Genomic DNA, 20397 nt, shown 5'->3' on the forward strand with positions numbered 1-20397 from the left:
GCACACTGAGCACAGATATTTACAGCACACTGAGCACAGATATTTGCAGCACACTGAACATAGAAACTGAGAGGAGGCCAGCCACATCCTCTCACGATCATCTCCAATGCACGAGTGAAAAATGGCGGCGACGCGCTGCTACTTATATAGAATACGAATCTCGCGAGAATCCGACCGCGGGATGATGACGTTCGTGCGCGCTCGGGTTAACCGAGGAAGGCGGGAGGATCCGAGTCTGCTCGGAACCGTGTAAAAAAGGTGAAGTTCGGGGGGGTTCGGATTCCGACGTACCGAACCCGCTCATCACTAATTAGGAGGCGACTGATATGTCCCCCCTGTGACACATGACACTTGTAAGTTGAGCTGTGAAGACCCACAACCCCTTCTAACAGACATTACGAGCGTGTCCGCAGAGATAGACACCCAAAGTCCTCCCACAGATGTAGATCATAGTAGCTGCCTTCACAGGGTATGTGCTTCACAATAGCTTCTTACACCTTACGTGGCCACTGGTTTGTGGTGCCTTCATGCCACCAACTAGTCAGGGTGGAAATAATGATAAAACCAGCAAACTGTAACGACATGTGCCGAACCACCAAACCACCAGACCCGGAAACAAATAGAGAAAGCCACCACATTGGTCTGCTTATGAGCCCTATCCAAGGCAACAGGGCCTCAAGAACCCCGCCACCCATGCTGAGGGACAATCTCTGACCAGACCACTGGCACCTCTGGCCACTGAGTCCATAGAGTGGACAAATCAGCCATCACCTGCAAGAACAAATCAATGCCCCTCAACTGCCAAACATCTACTAGTCAAGCTATTAGCTCCTTGCAATAGAAAAAAGAACTCAGAAACGTCAGTTAGGAACCAAAAGAAATTAAAGCAGGAATGGCAACCAAAAGAAGGAGAAGTTAGTGCAAACCCAAGTGAAGGAGAAAATGTAAAAAAAACCTCCCCTGGTCCATGAGAACTATTAGCCAATTGAACTAAGGCCCCCTCGGAGCAAAAGTGTAAAAAATCCCTTCACACCCTCAGTTGTCGAATGAGAGCTATTCAAAAACTGACTGGTAAACAACATTTTTGGACATGAAAAACACAACTTTAAAGCTTCACATCTAACATACAAAACAGTGGGCCTCATTCAGCATGGATGGCAACTGCAAAGCTGCTCGCAGCAGCTTTGCAAATGCAATCAACAGCAATGCGAATGCAGGGGGAGGTGCATGCCACCTCCTACTGTACCTGCAGTTGCGATAGCAATATTGTGATGCGACCACAGTGTGGGATGAACATTGCGATCAATGGTCTCGATGTTCATCTGCGACTGCAGGCTGAGTAAGCATGAGCTCACTCAGACTACCTGTCGCAGGGTGGCTTGCAAGGCCAAGAAACTGGGTACACGTCACCCCTGGAAAAACAGGGGGACATGCCCCCATTTCTGAAAATGCCAGCCACCCCTCCTTCCGAATGCCTTTGTTAATCATGCAGAGGCGTTCGCGTGTCAGAGATGCGATAGCAGGACCTGTTCTGCACATGTGTGGAAAATAGGTCCAGCGCAGCGTCTGACCATTGGGAAACTGTGCATTGAATCGCACAAGCGATCCAACGTGAATCAGGCCCACTAAGCAGATGACCTCCACTGACCAATAGCTGAAATGACAGACAGAAGCATCCCGACACCGAAAGAATCAGTGTCAAACAAAACAGTAGATATCGCATACTCACCACCAGACTACCCTAGAACTACCTCACCATCTGGCAGGAAGAAAAGGGAGAAAACAAAAGACTAAGGGGGACATTTACTAATCAGTGATAAGAGCGGAGAAGTGAGCCAGTGGAGAAGTTGTCCCATCAACCAATCAGCAGCTCTGTAGCATTTTATAGTATGCAAATTATAGATGTTACTTCAGTGCTGATTGGTTGCCATGGGCAACTTCTCCACTGGCTCACTTCTCTGCTCTTATCACTGCTTAGTAAATGTCCCCCTTAGTGGTCTATTCATAAAGCAGTTAAAAGTGTGGAGACGTGAGCCAGTGGAGAAGTTGCCCATGGTAAACAATCAGCATTGAAGTAACATTTAGAAATTGCATACTGTACAATTGTACGGAGCAGCTGATTGGTTGCCATGGGCAACTTCTCTACAGGCTCACTTCTCCACACTATTCACATGAATAGACCCCAAAATTACAGAGAAGGCATCCAGGACAAACACCATCCTGTAAGATGAATGCCAAGCTCACCATCAGTCTTGTGAACACACATATAGCCAATCCTTAAGGTTCCCTGAGAGGCCAGTCCTGACCACTCACAAAATTCCCCAAACCTAATCTACCTAGCAAAGTTGACAAATTCTAAACCGAAAACAAAAACTAAGGACTCTTATAGAGCCTTGCGCTTATTCAGATCTTGTCTTATTGTATCCAAAAACCTATACAAACTTCACATCATGCACCCACCCAGGAGCAACAATATGCAATTACCTATTTTGGCATATATGTCTAAAGAACAGCGCTGGAAGCAAAAACAAAGTTACTGTACATGAGACAGCATGAGCAAAAGACAGGTTTGCTGCACTGAGGGGCAGAATCTATTAGCTGCAAAACAAGGTCACACAAGTTCTTTTGCTGTTCAATTACAAATCCATGTCAAATTAACACAGGTCGCAGTGGAAAAAATTGTGGATTTTGCATAGTGAATCCAGAAAAAAGTATTTTTTTAATGTAAAAAATGATGCACAGGTGTACGGAGATCACACAGCCGCTGCACCTATGCGATAATATGCCAAAGCCTGTTGGCTTCTCTGATCTGCTGCTGCGTCTGTAAAGTAAAAGCCTCTGAAACTATACCATCTGAACACAAACTGGCTAACTCTGTGTGACTGATATGAAGGCCAGCCCCCAGCCTTGTGGTTTAATCCATCTCTGGCATAATCTGCCCTGAGTCAGTATCATGCCCTGTTCTACAAAGTACGAAGAGTTTTATCAATATAATTCAAAACAACCTAATGAAATTACATTTATGGATTAGACATCAACAGCAAATAAAAGCTATAATATCAGTGTAGACTATAAATACATGTTGTCAGGATCCCATTATCTCACTGAATTGCGGTAACGGTATGAAAAGAGAAGTCTGAAAAGCCTTCTCTCATCCCTTTATTACATAACTTGCCATGATGCCATTATCTCATAAACAGGCTTTAGATGTCTGGGAACAGATTTCTTCATGATAAAAGTGGTGTGTGCTAAAATTATTGTGGTCCGTATGACTAAATCAGTGTAATTTCTGCTTTAGTGAATAAATACGTACTACCGCTCATGGGGGGTAATTCCAAGTTGATCGCAGCAGGAATTTTGTTAGCAATTGGGCAAAACCATGTGCACTGCAGGGGAGGCAGATACAGTATAACATGTGCAGAGAGAGTTAGATTTGGGTGGGTTATTTTATTTCTGTGCAGGGTAAATACTGGCTGCTTTATTTTTACACTGCAAATTAGATTGCAGATTGAACACACCACACCCAAATCTAACTCTCTCTGCACATGTTAAATCTGCCTCCCCTGCAGTGCACGTGGTTTTGCCCAGCTGCTAACAAATCAACTTGGAATTACCCCCATGGTAACTCATTTTTAAACCAAAAATATTGTGGCCCCTCAACATCTGAGGTTCTTAAATTAAATACTAAATTATGCAAACATAAAAGCAGCCTCTGTTAAGCTTTATTAGTGAGCTGCTGGCAATATTTTTGCACTACAGCAGGGATGGGGAACCTTCGGCCCTCCAGCTGTTGTTGAACTACACATACCAGCATGCCTTGCTACAGTTTTGCTATTTGGCCATGTTAAAACTGTTGCAAGGCATGCTGGGATATGTAGTTCAACAGCAGCTGGAGGGCCGAAGGTTCCCCATCCCTGCACTACAGAGAAAATGAAACTAAATTTCCCAGTAACCTCTGGGGACACAGGAGGATGGAGAGGAGAAGTAGCTGAGGTTAAGTAGGTGGTGGGCAAAAGGAGCACCAATTCTCCCTCTGATGTTTGTGGTCCTAAGTAGTCCTCAGAAGAAGGGATCACATTTAAAGTTTACACAACACCACTCACACTGAAGACCAGGGCAAAAGAGTGTTACTTAGAGTATGCATGGTAATGCTTGCCCAAGAAATAAGAATTTTGTTTCACTATAGTGTCCACTGAAATATTTGTAGAAGTTTCTATGAATCCATTAGCAGTTTTTTACCCAGAGCTGACACTTGCAAAATTAGTCTGACATCTGACAGGGTGACCGAAGACTAAGTTTTGGGTCCGCACTCACTACACATGTAAATATAATAAACAAACCAATATAAGAACTGTTGAGAGCAATATATAACAGTATTTCATTGGTGGTGCTCCCAAAGGTGTTTGTAGACTTGGGGCAATATTCAATTAGTGACTAAATTTTCGAGAGGGTGGAAAGCCAGCACTTTCCGACGATAATCGGCACTTTTCGACACTTCACTAGTGAATTGAAGTGCCGGTTTTCCGCCCTTTTCGAAAATGCAAAAATGTTGAAAAACACAAGGATGAGTGGAATCTCAGCTCATCCATGTGTTTTTGACCCTCGCCACAGTTGAAAACGGGTCCGATTTCGACCATTTATTTTCACCCATAAAATGAATGGTCGGAATCATCGAGGATCCAAGACTAATTGAATACCCCCTTCTACTACGATGGTAATGAGATAAAAAGAAAAAAATACTTTTTTTGGTAGCAATCTTCTTAGATAATGAATAAAAAATAAAAATTAAGTAATAATGGTGAGAAAAAGTGAATAATTTAAAACCACTTTTATTCTGTACATATATTAACATATATCAATGTTTCTTTAACCAATATGGGTTTTGAGATTATAAAAAAATCTTGATTTACTGTACCTGGTAACAAATAAAGGTTCAAGATAGAATAAATGGTGAAAACGTAATTGTAGGGTATAAGATTCCTGAATTAATTCAGGTTATCACTGATTGAGTATGATGCTAGTCAGTATGCTCTGTGATGTCTAGATTAAACTGTAATTATAGAAGAATCATATTAATCTATTCCAATTTATTTTATCATTTAAGCCCCGGGTTTGGTGGTGCCCAGACGCAGGATCCACTTGGATTCTTTTATTAAGAGCTGCTTTGCCCTATCCTTTCCTCTCAAATCTACAGGTACATGGTCGATGATAAAATATTTGACTGATTCCTTGAAATGTCTGGCCACCGGTTGATCAATATCTTTTCCCCCTAGGGTCAGTCGGATAGTAGATCTGTGCGCTTTCATTCTTTCTTTGAACTTCCGAGTTGTTTGGCTTGCATAGTAAAGATTGCAGGAACAGGTAATAATAATATATACTACATGTAGTATGTCCTGTTGATGGGGCTATGGCCCCGAAAATGTTTGAATCTATCACACTGAATTTTGTAAGTTTTGTTGCCTCTGAGTGCCATCATTTATTGGAGATATATACATACATAGTTGCAAGAAAAAGTATGTGAACCCTTTGGAATTTCCTGGATTTGTGCATAAATTGGTCATAAAATGTGTTCTGATCTTCATCTAAGTCACAACAATAGACAAACACAGTCTGCTGAAACTAATAGCACACAAACAATTACATGTTCTCATGTTTTTATTGAACACACCATGTAAACATTCACAGTGCATGGTGGATAAAGTATGTGAACCCCTAAGCTAATGACTTCTCCAAGAGCTAATTTGAGTCACGAGTCAGCCAACCTGGAGTCCAGTCAATGAGACGAGATTGGAAGTGTTGGTTAAAGCTGCCCTGCCCTATAAAAAACACACACCAGTTTTGAGTTTGCAATTCTCAAGAAGCATTGCCTGATGTGAACCATGCCTCGCAGACGTTAACACAGTCATGCTGATTGAGTTAGAATAACAGAAGCTTTAAAAGGAGGGTGGTGCTTAAAATCATTGTTCTTCTTCTGTCAATCATTGCTTTGCACAAAAAGGCCTTCTCAGGCAAGGATATTGCTGCTAGTAAGATTGCACCTAAATCAGCCATTTATCAGATCATCAAGAATTTCAAGGATAGTTGAAGTTGTGAAGAAGGCTTCGGGTCACCCAAGAACATCCAGCAAGCATCAGGACCGTCTCCTAAAGTTGATTCAGCTGCGGGATCAGGGCACCACCAGTGCAGAGCTTGCTCAGGAATGGCAGAAGGCAGGTGTAAGTGCATCTGCAACCACAATGAGGCAAAGATTTTTGGAGGATTGCATGGTGTCAAGAAGGGCAGCAAAGAAGCCACTTCTCTACAGGAAAAATATAAGGGACAGACCGATATTCTGCAAAAGGTATAGGGATTGGACTGCTGAGGACTGGGGTAAAGTAATTTTCTCTGATAACTAAGTGGCTCGGGGAACAAAACACCAACATTTTGGGTCCATGGCCAGGAACTCCCCAGACCTTAATCCCATTGAGAACTTTTGGTCAGTCCTCAAGAGGCGGGTGGACAAACTCCAAACATTGATTAGGTAAGAATGGGTGGCCAACAGTCAGTATATGGTCCAGAAGTTGATTGACAGCATACCAGAGCAAATTGCAAAGGTCTTATAAAAGAATGGGTGCAATGGGTGTGGTGCACATGGGCCCCTGAGTCCAGGGGGGGCCCACACAGCACCCATAGCACCCATTTTAATACTTACCTTTCCGGAGTCCAGCGCCGGAGCTGCCATCGCAGTGGAAATCTCAGCCAAAATGGCCGCCGCACATGCACGGTAGCCAAATTGGTCTCCGGATCATGGCGGGCACCATGTTTCCGGAGACCTGTGCATGCGCAGTAGACTCCGGCACAATGCCGGAGTCTACAGCGCCGTCCAGAGGAGGGGGCCCACCCGGAGGTGCACATGGGCCCCCTCCTCTGTAGAAACGCCCCTGACATAAACATAATGTAATTGTCAATAAAAGCCTTTGACATTTATGAAACCCTTGTATTTTTACTTCAGTGTGACATAGTAATATCTGACAAAAAGGTCTAAAAATACTGAAGCAGCAAACTTTGTGATAACCAATACTTGTGTCATTCTCAAAACTTTTGGCCATGGCTGTAACTCATATGGGTCAAATTAATTAGACACAACTTATAGGTATGGATATATGCCACACTTGTGGTATCGCCAGACTCGCAGATTTTTGTACGCAACCTCAAAGGGCTGTACATTTGTGTAAGCAGGACTGTCTCTCTTTTGTCTTTTCTATATAATAATGATAATAATAATAATAATGATAAATAATATCTTTAATTATGTATCTATGTGAAATAATTATATAGTCTATGTTAGTATGTACTGTGCTAGACTCACCTATTTTCAATAGACAATTGTAAGATTGCAAAGTGAAAGGTGGGAAAATACCCACATCACAAAAAAAAAGTCTAGGATAGTGGTTACCAAACTTTTTTGATTCACATTGCCATAGAGTACGAGAATTTTTTTCATGCCACCACTAGGCCAAAAGTTTCTTATTCAGAAATTTAGACAGAAATATTAAATAAAGTAACTTGTGTTTATATGTTATCCTTAGGTTCATTTATGTGGTGAGGGACAGGATTTGCTTCTGTTTGTCCACATATTTTATGATTGACACCCACCAGCACTTGTTCCACATATTACTTTGACAATAAAAAATTTGAATTGGTCCTGGACCACCAATCCAAGGCACCCCTGCAGGTGCCCTGAGGTACCCCAGGGTGCCTAGGCACAGAGTTTGAGAACCACTGGTCTGAAACATACTATATTGTGGAACAAAAGCTTGCTCTATACATTCACTTACACAATAAACACATGTCTATACACACATACCTCAACTACAACATCTATTCTGTCTATATATATATATCCACAAGCCAAAAGTTCCCATTTTTCAACATTTCCTCCCTTCATCTGACTCCTCTCCTTTGAGCTCTCTATGCTGAACATTTCCTGCTATACACTGGACTCAGCTTTTCCACTCCAACAAACTTTATATTTGTAATACCCCATAATCACTGGGGACCACTGCATGTGAAAATCAGTGGGCAATCTATAAGGGGCCCAGCAGTGGCATTGGAGAAACACAAGGGACACAAAAGTCGGGAGCTGTGACTAAATGCAGGGAGTAGTGACCGCCACATAACCCCAGTGGCCAGCCTGGAACAAAGCCCGCCAGCATGCTTGAATATTCAACACCTGCTCCATAGAGACAGAGATACAAGTGACTTCTTCATTAATGCTGGACCCTTTAGTTGTCCATACAGAATTTGAATTTCTGTGGCTCTGTGAGGGGATACAATCAGAACATTGAACTCATTTATGACTTAAATTCCCTTAAATCTCCAAGTAATAGGGTATTTTGGTAGGTGTTAAGGTCTTTGACCTCTCGTAAGAACTGTCACTGTTGGTTGTTTGCTGATCACTATCCATCATGTCTGAATGAGACTTGCTGTATCCTGTTTGTCATGCCAAGTTTTATACATGTAATACCCCATGTATAATCAATCAGTCATCCTGTAATCGGTATAACTTGTGGCTTTGATGTGGGTACTTACACAAGCAAGGCTAAAGGTATGAACTCAACTGGACACACAGTGAAGGGTTTTCAGAAAACCAAGGTATTTGGTGCCATTGAAGGGAGTATGGAGTAGAAGATGGTTTAAGTAAGAGAAGGAAAAGTACATGAGGGAAGAGTGCCCTGCTCATTAGCGCTTATATTATAAAGGGGAGTGGCAGACAGACAGGGATAACATATATGGGTAGACAGTGAGCGTGGAACAGAGGGTTAGGATGAGAGTTGGCTGGGTTTGGTGAAGAAGTAGATCTTAATGTAATTTTATAAATAATCTAGGGTAAACTTTCTATAAATGCACACTTTTATTTACCAATCCCTGGACAGCAAGACTCCCTGGACACTCCCAAGCTGATAGTGATTTGTTGTTTCCTTACCAGCTGCAAGTTTGCTTGTGACTTCACAGTAACATACAGCTAGCAGAGATCCAGTGCAGTGTCCATCTGAAGCACTGGTGCAATCCCAGTATCCGCTGCTACATCGGTTCCTGTATCGCTGGTGCCATCCCAGTGTCAACCACAGCATTGAATCCTGTATCACTGGTGCAATCCCAGTATCTGCTGCAACATCGGTTCCTGAATCGCTGGTGCCATGCCAGTGTCAACTGCAGTATTAAATCCTGTATTACTGGTGCAATCCCCATATCCGTTGCAAAATTAGTTCCTGTATCGCTGGTGCCATCCCAGTGTTAACCACAGCATCTAATCCTGTATTGCTGGTGCCATGCCAGTATCTGCAGTAACATTGATTCTAGCATTGCTGGATCTATAGTACTCCTGTGTCAGCTCACACATCAGTTCCAGTATTGTTTTGGATCACCTATAGTGCCATTCGTGCCATGCCAGTATCTGCAGTAACATTGATTCTAGCATTGCTGGATCTATAGTACTCCTGTGTTAGCTCACACATCAGTTCCAGTATTGTTTTGGATCACCTATAGTGCCATTCATGCCATTCAGTCTATTTGATGCATCGGTAGTACTCTAATACAGAGCTATCTAGTCTGTGTATTCACTTTAGTTCGGACGTCTTCTTACCCCTCTTCAGTCTGCATGAAGAACAGTCTCATTAGACCCACAAGTTTCTTCCCAAGGCCATCTGATCCTAATCCTGCTACTCCACCTAGTCTGGATTCACATCCTAACACATCCGTGACAAACACAATAAAATATGTTGCAGTATCTCTGCAGAAGCAGCCTAAAACTTGTTGGGCACTTTCTGCTTCCTCCCAGGGGCAAGGGGGCATGTTGCCCACAGGAGGATAGTGGGTCAGCCATGTGCCCCCCTTGCCCAGCCTCAGCAGACCCTCACCAGCACGTTTTCCTGAATGTTAGCCAACTTGATCATCAGCTTTGCCTTCATGTTGTCTGTTCCAGATTAGGTGCTGGGGAACATCCTGTATAATGTAGGTCACCTGACAATGCATCAAGCCACGCACCCCTCAGTGAGGCAGATCTGATAGCTGCCTCCCCTTGTGCTGTGTTTTGCTGCATTATTGTCCACAGTGTGGCCCTCCAGCCCCAGGCACCTTCTAACTGTCACAGAGGGGAGAAACCAGTGGTGAGCTCATAGCAGCCTCACCACTGTTTTCTTTTACATATTATTGTGCTGTCTTGTCTTCTTCCATTTGGCAGGACAGTCATTGCTGACAATTTGTGGTCTCCGTTTGTTTCCTCTTACTTTACTCTTAGTGTCAGTAGTGTGAGTGGGTTTAGGCAAAATCTGCTGACTGTGAACAACATTTAATGCAGAATGCTGCTTGAGATAGAGATATCTACCCTTACATACCAACAGTCTGAAAAAAGGAGTATGGAAAAACAGGATGTTTGGGGCATGATAGTGTGCATGCTTAGCATTTCTGTAAAGCTAGGCCACCACAAACATACCTTCCTTTCTCCTACAACACCCTTAAATTGTCAGTCTCAGGGACCAGTTTCCACTGTGTGTGGCATAAATTCACTATAGAGATGCCTCCTAACCTCCTGCAAACTGACATGTTAAATCTGACTGCAGAATATTCCATTCAAATCATGACTATCCTACTAAAATTGGGACGCTTGAGAGGCCTGATTAAATAAGAAGCAAAGCGCTTAGCTGACAGATAACACTATCAGCACATTGCACCTATTGTAAGCTAGACCTGACAGTGTATATGTCACCTGGGGATTCAGCCAGCATACCGGCATTTGGGATGCTAGCAGTTGAATCTCGACACTGGAATCCTGACACTAGACAGAACACAGACGCCAGAATCCTGACTGTCTGCATCCCGAATGTAAGCATGGTTAGGGTTAGGCTGCGTTGGGAGGGGGGGATAGAATTAGGTTTAGGCAATATAGGGGAGGTTTGGGTCAGGCTGTGGTGGGGGGGGTCATGGTTAGGCTGTGGGGAGAAACATTTAGGATTAGGCATTAAGTGGAGGGGGGTAAGGGTAAGGCTGTGGTGAATGAGGGATAGGGGGGTAGAAGGGGAGGGTTAAAAAGCTCATCTAGCTGGTGTTGGGATTCTGCCCACCGGTACGCAGCTAAGAGTATTCTGACCACTGGCATCCCAAGCGCCGGGATCCCACTACCATCCTGTCAACTGTTTTGTCTGAAGGACAATAATTGAAGGCTGTGGTGCTCCCAAAGTTCAGTGTTTTGTTATTCTGGGGCCTTGAGTGTCAGTGCATCTCTTATTTTGGATCCTGAAACAGGAAGTTTAAAGTAGAATGTTTCACATACGGTACCATATCTAGAGGGTCAGATGCCCCTTGCAACATGAATAACATGATTACCTAAATTATTATTATTATTATCCTTTATTTATATGGCGCCACAAGTGTTCCGCAGCGCCCAATTACAGAGTACATAAACAAATAATCAAACAGGAAAACAGCAACTTACAGTTGATGACAGTATAGGACAAGTACAGGGTAAATAAACATAGCTACATCAGCAGATGACACTGGAATAAGTATCAGGTGACAGAAGACTGCTGGATTTGGTGCAGTTGAAGATTATTAAAGTAAGAAAAAGGATAAGCACATGAGGGAAGAGGGCTCTGATCGTGAGAGCTTACATTCTAAAGGGGAGGGGTAGACAGACAGGGGTGACACAGATGGGGTACATAGAGAGCGTGGAACAGAGGGTTAGGATGAGATTTGGGTGGGTTTGGTGAAGAAGTGGGTCTTGAGAGCCCGTTTGAAGTTTTATAGAGAGGTGGAGAGTCTGAGGGGGAGAGGTAGGGAATTCCAGAGAAGTGGTGCAGCACGTGAAAAATCTTGGAGGCAGGAGTGGGAGGAAGTAATCCGTAGGCAGATGAGTCGGCGTGCATTAGTAGAGCGAAGAGGATGGGTGGGAGTGTAAAGGGAGATAAGGTCAGAGATGTAGATGGGAGAGGAGTGGGTGAGGGCTTTGTAAGTGAGAAGTTTGAAATGGATTTTGAAAGGAAGGGGAGCCAGTGAAGGTCTTGTAAGAGAGGATAGGTGGATGTAGTGCATTTGGTGAGGAAATTGAGCCAGGCAGCAGCACTGAGGATAGATTGGAGTGGAGAGAGGTATTTGTCAGGAATGCCAGTCAGGAGGAGATTACAGTAGTCCAGTCTGGAGATGACCAGTGAGTGGATAAGAGTCTTAGTAGCATCCTGAGTCAGAAAGGGTCTGATCCTGGAAATATTTTTTAGATGAAAACGGCAGGTTTGGGAGAGGTGTTGAATGTGTGGTTTGAAGGAGAGGGAGGAGTCAAGGATTACTCCAAGACAGCGCACTTGGGGGCTAGAGGAGATAGTAATGCCATCAATAGATAATGAGATTGTAGGAGGTTAGGTTATGCGGGACAGTTGGAGATACGAGTGAGGAGAGCAGGGGAGAAGTCTGGAGAGGAAAGATAGATTTGGGTGTCATCAGCATAGAGATGATTTTGGAAACCAAAAGAACTAATGAGTTTACCTAGTGAGGACGTATAGAGAAAAGCAGAGGACCAAGGACAGAACCTTGGGGTATACCTACAGTTAGTGGAAGTGAGGGGGAGGTGGAGTCATGAGAGGAGACAGAGAATGAACGGTCAGAGAGGTAGGAAGACAGCCAAGAGAGGGCAGTGTCACGCAGACCAATGGAGTGAAGGATTTGCAGTAGGAGAGGATAGTCCACAGTGTCAAAAGCAGCTGAGAGATCAAGTAGAATAAGTAGAGAGTAATGTCCCTTAGATTTAGCAGCATGGAGGTCATTGCATACTTTTGTAAGGGCAGTTTTAGTGGAGTGGAGAGAATAAAAGCCAGACTGGAATGGGTCAAGAAGTGAGTGAAAGGCAAGAAAGGAAGTAAGGCGGTTGTAGACAATACGCTCAAGGAGTTTGGAGGCAAAAGGGAGGAGAGAGATGGGTCGGTAGTTGGTGAGAGCATTTGGATCAAGGGTAGGTTTTTAAATCTTCTATTCAACTGCATTGCATGCTGCACTTCTAGGCCACAACATCATGGAGGCACCACGCTCCATTGGCACCACTGCCGAATGCCATCCTGGTTAACTGGTAGACCTGGTTACCTATTTGACAAGGAGAAGTCTGCAAAAAAAGATTCTGCATTCCTATTTGTCCCCTAACCTACAGTTTATGCACCTCTGTACGCATGTAGTGGAACAATAGGCTAGAATGAGGAGATTAGCAGAATGGAGTGGTAGTTCAATATGTAAATCTATCCATAATCTGCTTCAAGCATAGTATAGGATTGTGAGAGACTGAAGTGATTGATGGTGCAGCAGTGAAGACTGGAATATACATAAAAGATATCCAGAAGGTAAGCTGCAACACTTACCAATCCTGATTCTTATAGTTATAAGGTCAGCAAGGTTTCTTGACAATGTTGCTTGAGGGAGGCTAGGAGAAAAAAGATACCTTCACTATGCTTGACCAAAACATATCGACTAGGGTGACAGTAATCTTCACCCTGTGGCCCTGTGGGTGAATGATCATCATTGGCTCCAGAGCATCAGTCACACAGCAAAAGTGGAATGTATGCTTTCTGCTTGAGTGTGCAGCAAGTATTTCACCTCGCTCATGGAAAAAGAGAGGAAAAATGCAGATTGGTTGCTCACCATTCCAGTTCTTGTCAGCTTGCTGAACAATCTCGGCTCCACCAGGAAATACACCATCCCACATTACTACCTATACCGGGGACGTGCAGTGAGCTAAATGGCTCAGGAGGCACTGGCTGACACAAGAGCCAGATTTACACACAATATATGAGCCAAAGGGTACATCTGGGCATTATACACAGGTGCAGCAGTATAAACTCCTGGAAATTTGGTGAGTTTTGATCAGAGATGTGTGGAAAAGATAGCCAGGGGAGGCAATGCCTCCCCTGCCATAGACTTTTTACTCCAGAGTTTGGGCTATAAAAATGATTGGAATAATGCAAAGAAGATATTTCAAATTCTTTGTATTTTTCATATACTTTATACAATCAAAACTCTGGCACAAACGTTAGTATGACAGGAAAGGCTCTGCCTCACCTGCCTCACCTCACCACACATCACTGACCTATACTATAGGAATGCCAATCTAAAACACAACTAGGTGGCTAATTATATACACAGGCCCTAACTAGCACTAACCTAGTTATTTTAACTCAGATTAACTACAAAGTAGCTGTGGAACGGGTTCTGTATGGATTACCGGCGGCCAGGATGCCGGCTGTAAAAATCCCGACAGTGGCATCCCACCTGCCAGAATGCCGCCAGTGGGGCGAGCGCCAAGAGTCCCTTTGCGGGTTCGCTGCGCTTGCCATGCTGCGCTCGCGACAAGATCTATTCCCGCTCTATGGGTGTCATAGATTCCGGCTGGCAGCATTGCCGGCTGTTGGAATTACTGCGTCAGTATCCTGACTGCCGGGATCCCGACAGCCATAAATGTAAACGCATCCCTTTGGAACAAGTGGAACTGCATAGAAGCTTCGAACACACAACAGCAATGCTATCCTGAGCAACAAGCATATACAAATATACCTGAGCATCAATATATATACATTTATATTAGAGACATGTGCTGACCCGCGTTTTTTTGTTTTGGATCTGTATTAGCTTGTGTTTTGGTCAATGTTATGGTTTTGGTTTTCCCCCCAAAACTGATAAAAACAGCTAAAATCACATAATTTGTTGTACCTTTTTGGTGTTCCTACAGTATAATGAACCTCAAAAACATTAATTTTTAGTAATTTCCAATGAATTTTGACTACCTCACAGCTCACAATATTGTTCACCAACATAGGCCAGTTATTTCTGTTTAAAAATGTTTTGCAAATTAGTAATGAATTAGTAATAACCAATTGAACCAACACGTGAGTACTATAACTAGGAAACAATACAACACAGAAATTTACTAAGAATCTTCTGTGGAATGTCAATGCTCAAAAATAGAAATAGTTAAACAGTAAAGAAAAACGTAAACGAGTGCACTTGGCCCCTATTCTCCGTGCCCAATCTGTACTTCCATCCTGGGGGCCCTGGGTCACTGATTACTGGCACTTTATGCCCATGTAAAGTCCTGAAAACTTTTTGTTGAGCAGCTCACAAAAATCTCCCCAACCACAAAAACTGTGTTCTGTTCCTGTGGAGTACAGTGCGGAATACTTTGGGACACACAGTTTAATAATGAGCGGATTACAGTGCAGGACACACAGTGCAGGTCAGATACAGTGTGGGTCGTGTACAGTGCTGGTTACAGTGCAGGTTGGATACACTGTGGGTTGGATACAGTGTGGGTTACAGTGTGGGGTGGATACAGTGTGGGACTGATACAGTGTGGGTTACAGTGCGGGTCGGATACAGTGAGAGTTGGATACAGTGCAGGTTGCAGTGTGGGTCGGATACTGTGTGGGTCAGATACAGTGCGGGTTACAGTGCAGGTTGGATACAGTGCGAGTTGGATACAGTGTGGATCTGATACAGTGCAAGTTACAGTGTGGGTCAGATACAGTGCATATTAGACACAGTGCAGGTCAGATACAGTGTGGGATACAGTGCAGGTCGGTTACACCAATAATTCACTTACTGTGACAGGGGGTGCTGATGGTGCCCTCAATGTGGGGGTGCTAGCGGTATCCTCAGTGCAGGGGTGCTGGCAGTGTCCTCAGTGTGGGGGTGTCGGCGATGTACTCACTGTGGAGGTGATGGCGGTGTACTCAGTGTGGAGGTCCCGGCAGTGTCCTTTGTGCGGAGGTATTAGCAGTGTGGGGGTGCCGGCGGTGTCCTCAATGCTGGGGTGCCAGCAGTGCGTGGGTGCTGGTAGGTTCAGCAGTGCGGGGGTGCCGATAGTGTAGACAGTGTGGGGGTACCAATGGTGTCCTCAGTGTGAGAGTTTCGGCGGTGTCCTCATTGCAGTGGTACTGGCAGTGTCAGCAGTGCAGAGGTTCTGGTGGTGTCAGCAGTGCGGGGATGGCCAACATCTTGTCTTGACGGGGTGGCCGACATTCTGCCCTGCTGTGCCATTGAAGTCAATGGGGAAGCTCTTATTGGCTGAGACCCATGATTGATGGCGCTGTCAGCCAATCAGCAGTCACTCCATTGATTTCAATGGGATCGGGGCCCAAATCCAAAACCTGCAAGATCTGCAGGAGGATGACGTTTTGCCTTGAATTAAGATCAAGGTAGGCTGGCAGATCCAAGTCCCACCTTGGATCCCCTCGGATTCCTGATGTTCGGGTTGGCTAACCATGTCAAGGCTGGACTTTTATTAAATAAGGGCATAGTGCCTAGCAATCCCCCAGAACTAGTGCCCACATACCACGTCCAGTTGCCGTACTTATAATATAAGGGCCTAGTGCCCTGCTACCTAACAGACAGTTGAATGCTGATACAGCCCTGGTGCTCTGGTGTGTATAAAGCAATGTCCCCACCTCTCCTGTATCTTCAGGTAAACTGGTGTCTTGTTTCTTTGGGAGTTTGCTCTGGCTCCTTGTCCAACTGCTCCACCACCACCTCATGGTGGCTAATATCAACTGGCTTGAGGGGGTGGGGCTGTGATGTTACAAGCCAATCAGGGATTCTGTTTATGGGCCCACGCAAGCCATAATTTTATTGCTGGTGGCACTGTTTTTAAAATTCTTTTTGCTGATTATTAAAGCCTGATTGCATTAGGATTGAAGCCTGTCAGAGTCAGAGCAGCGTGGCCAAGTAGCCCCATCACCATCGTCCCCCTACACAACAATGGCTACTAAAGGACATGTGTATACTGCCATTTAATTTTAAATATTTCTTATGATTCTGATATGTTTAAACAAAATATTTTTTATATGGGTTGAAAATGTAATGTCAATAGTCATATTGTTAACATTCATCATGTTGAAATAAAAATGTAAACTTGTTCATAATGTAGACAGTGATGAAATATCAACATGTTACAATGTCGATATTTCATCCTAGCTGTCCAGTGGTGACTTACCTTCTCCTGGCTGTTGTTGTGAGTCCAGTGTCATTTTTCGTGCCCTAGTAGTCATAAGGTATGACCGTCACATCTGGGTCAGACCTCCAATCCTCTGGCATTTTGGTAAGTATTTGACTGCTATCCCTAATCCTAATCCCTACCTCTTACCCTAGCATCCCCTCTAGTACTTAACCTTTATCTCCTCTCCACCCACAGCCTAACGTTGGCCTCACCTTGCAGCATATACCTAACCCCTTCAAACCACAACCTAGCACTAACCCTCCCACCTGCAGCCTAATCCTAATGTAGACATTTCATCTGTCAACATTCTGAGAATGTCAACATGTTCCCTGTTGACATTTTATATACATTGAGCAATAAAGCAATACTAATTTGGGATTACTGGTTTTGACATCTATTGTAAAGTATACCCATTAAAATTGTGTGGCCTATGTACTAAGCCTTGGTGAGAGTTAGAGTGGATGGAGATAAAGTACCAGCCAATCAGCTCCTAACTGCCATGTTACAGGCTGTGTTTGAAAAATGCCAGAAGCTGATTGGCTGGTACTTTATCTCTGTCCACTTTATCTCTTTCCGAGTACATAGACCCAATAGTTGTATATATTTTTTGTTATTAGGGGACATAAGTACACCCTATGTAAACAGACTTCTTGTTCTCCTCTTCTATATAAGACATTTTAACAATGTTGATATCATAACTTTCGACATTGTGGTGTCAACATTATGAATGTTGACCTTTTGACTCTATCCTTTTTATATCCATATAATCAGTGTCGGACTGGGGCATGAAGGGCCCACCAGGGGAAATGCTGTTGCAGGGGCCCATGCTTAAGGGTGTGGCCAGGCTCCACTGGGGCGTGGCCAGCCACTACAGAGGTTTGGATAACCATTACAGAGTACATGTTCTGTCTCCCTTGGTAAATATATAATAAACCATATTCTTGTAAAGTATAATGTAACATAAGTATAATGCATCATTTAAGTGCACTAGGTTAGAGTGTGGAACCTGACCCCTAGAGGAGGAGGAGGGCCCACAGGCAGTGGGGCCCACCGGTGGTTTCCCCTGTTCCCCTGTGGGCCAGTTCGACCCTGCATATAATTTACATAATGCCAAAAGTTCAATAATAAATACAGTAATAAAATTGTTTGCAATGATAACTGAAAAATACAAATTTTGCTATTTATAGACCCCTTCATTTCCTTCTCTGCCTCCTGCTGATACAGAAATAACAACTTCATCAAAATGTTCCCTGTTCATCGAATAAGTGAAATTACCTAGTACATAAATAGAAGTGTTAGCAAACTGCTCTTAGATTGTAATCTCGTTTGAATGGACCTACTGCCAGCTTCTTCACAATATGGTGTATAAAACGTATAACAGTGTCTGTAACATGATTCCCTATTGTACAGAACTGATTAATTTATCCATAGCTAAAAGTAAATTATAGGAAAGTATTGCCTGCGTTGTATATTATATTGATAATGTAAGACATTGAGGTATCCCTTATCTGTATTATGTATATTTATTCAGTGAACAAACCTCTGAGGTGTAATATCCTTATGATTCTAGGCAGTAAAGGAGAGGCGTTTTGTCACAGAACTAACGTCGTAGGATTCAAATATTTCAAAATAAGGATTACAGGGTTAAATAGCTTACATCTAACATTAGCATCCAATCAGACACTTGCTTTTATAGTCTAAATTGCCCAAGATAAAAGCTAATTGCTCATCGGTTGCTGTGGTTTTGCACAACATTAAATGAAATGTTCTTAAATGAGCCTTAGGAAATTATATTAAGAAGGGATTTAAAACATATTAACCACTTAACTGGCTATTATTTTTTCCAAACATGCTCAAGAATTGTCATTTTGTTATGATTGAATTTGGTCAAGAACATCTAATTAATACTTATTCAACTTAATTTTATTATTATTTTTTTGTGAAACAGTATATGCATATCGATGATCGGTACACAGTAGGGTCAGAGGCACTGCTATATTTGCTCTATGTCCCAGACAGCTGCTCCTCAGCCGTCTCGTATATAATATACACTGGGATCAGAGCGCTCTGGCATTTATACTGTATTTCCCTGGTGCTTGCTCCTCTCTACAGCTGCCTGGTATATACACCGGGGTCAGTGCACTCCGTTATTTATAATTCCCTGGTGCTCGCTCCTCTCTGCAGCCGCTGATTATACACTGGGGTCAGCACACTCTGGCTTGTACATTTCCCTGCTGGCTACTCCTCTCTGCAGCCACCAGGTATACACTGGGATCAGAGTATTCAGGCATTTACATTTCCCTGATGACTGCTCCTCTCTGCAGCCACTGAGTGTGCACTTGGGTTAGCACACTCCGTCATTTACATTTCCCTGGTGCTTGCTCCCCTCTGCAGCCACCGAAAATACACTGGAGTCAGCGCACTCTAGCATTTACATTTCCCCGGTGGCAGCACCTCTCTGCAGCCACTGAGTATACACTGGGGTCAGCACACTCCAGCTTTTACATTTCCCTGGTGGCTGCTCTTCTCTGCAGCCACCAGGTATACACCTGGATCACAGTGTTCTGACATTTACATTTCCCTGGAGCTTGCTCTTCTCTGCAGCTGTCTGGTATATACACTGAGGCTCAGCGCACTCTAGCATTTACATTTCCCTGGTGCTTGCTCCTCTCTGCAGCCACCGAGAATACACTGGAATCAGCGCACTCTAGCATTTACATTTCCCTAATGGCTTCTCCTCCTGGTATATACACTGGGGTCAGCGCGCTCTGGCTTTTACTTTTCCATGGTGTTTTCTCCTCTCTGCAGCCACCAGGTATATACTGGGATCAGAGTATTCAGGCATTTACATTTCTCTGACGACTGCTCCTCTCTGCAGCCACAGAGAATACACTGGGGTCAGCGCACTCTAGCATTTACATTTCCCCGGTGGCAGCACCTCTCTGCAGCCGCTGAGTATACACTGGGGTCAGCACACTCCAGCTTTTACATTTCCCTGGTGGCTGCTCTTCTCTGCAGCCACCAGGTATACACCTGGATCACAGTGTTCTGACATTTACATTTCCCTGGAGCTTGCTCTTCTCTGCAGCTGTCTGGTATATACACTGAGGCTCAGCGCACTCTAGCATTTACATTTCCCTGGTGCTTGCTCCTCTCTGCAGCCACCGAGAATACACTGGAGTCAGCGCACTCTAGCATTTACATTTCCCTAATGGCTTCTCCTCTCTGCAGCTGCCTGGTATATACACTGGGGTCAGCGCGCTCTGGCTTTTACTTTTCCATGGTGTTTTCTCCTCTCTGCAGCCACCAGGTATATACTGGGATCAGAGTATTCAGGCATTTACATTTCTCTGACGACTGCTCCTCTCTGCAGCCACAGAGAATACACTGGGGTC

General features: G+C 43.9%; 1 long non-coding RNA gene across 1 annotated transcript in view; it reads left to right on the plus strand.

Moving 5' to 3' along the window:
* Positions 1–20397, plus strand: part of LOC134928935 (uncharacterized) — a 331597-nt gene that overhangs the window by 112634 nt on the left and 198566 nt on the right. Inside the window, exons 4-5 of the long non-coding RNA XR_010178139.1 lie at positions 5105–5194; positions 5274–5361. This is a non-coding gene — a long non-coding RNA (uncharacterized LOC134928935). The remainder of the gene's footprint in view (positions 1–5104; positions 5195–5273; positions 5362–20397) is intronic.

The sequence above is a fragment of the Pseudophryne corroboree genome, chromosome 5 (assembly GCF_028390025.1).
Source record: "Pseudophryne corroboree isolate aPseCor3 chromosome 5, aPseCor3.hap2, whole genome shotgun sequence".
Classification (NCBI taxonomy): domain Eukaryota; kingdom Metazoa; phylum Chordata; class Amphibia; order Anura; family Myobatrachidae; genus Pseudophryne; species Pseudophryne corroboree.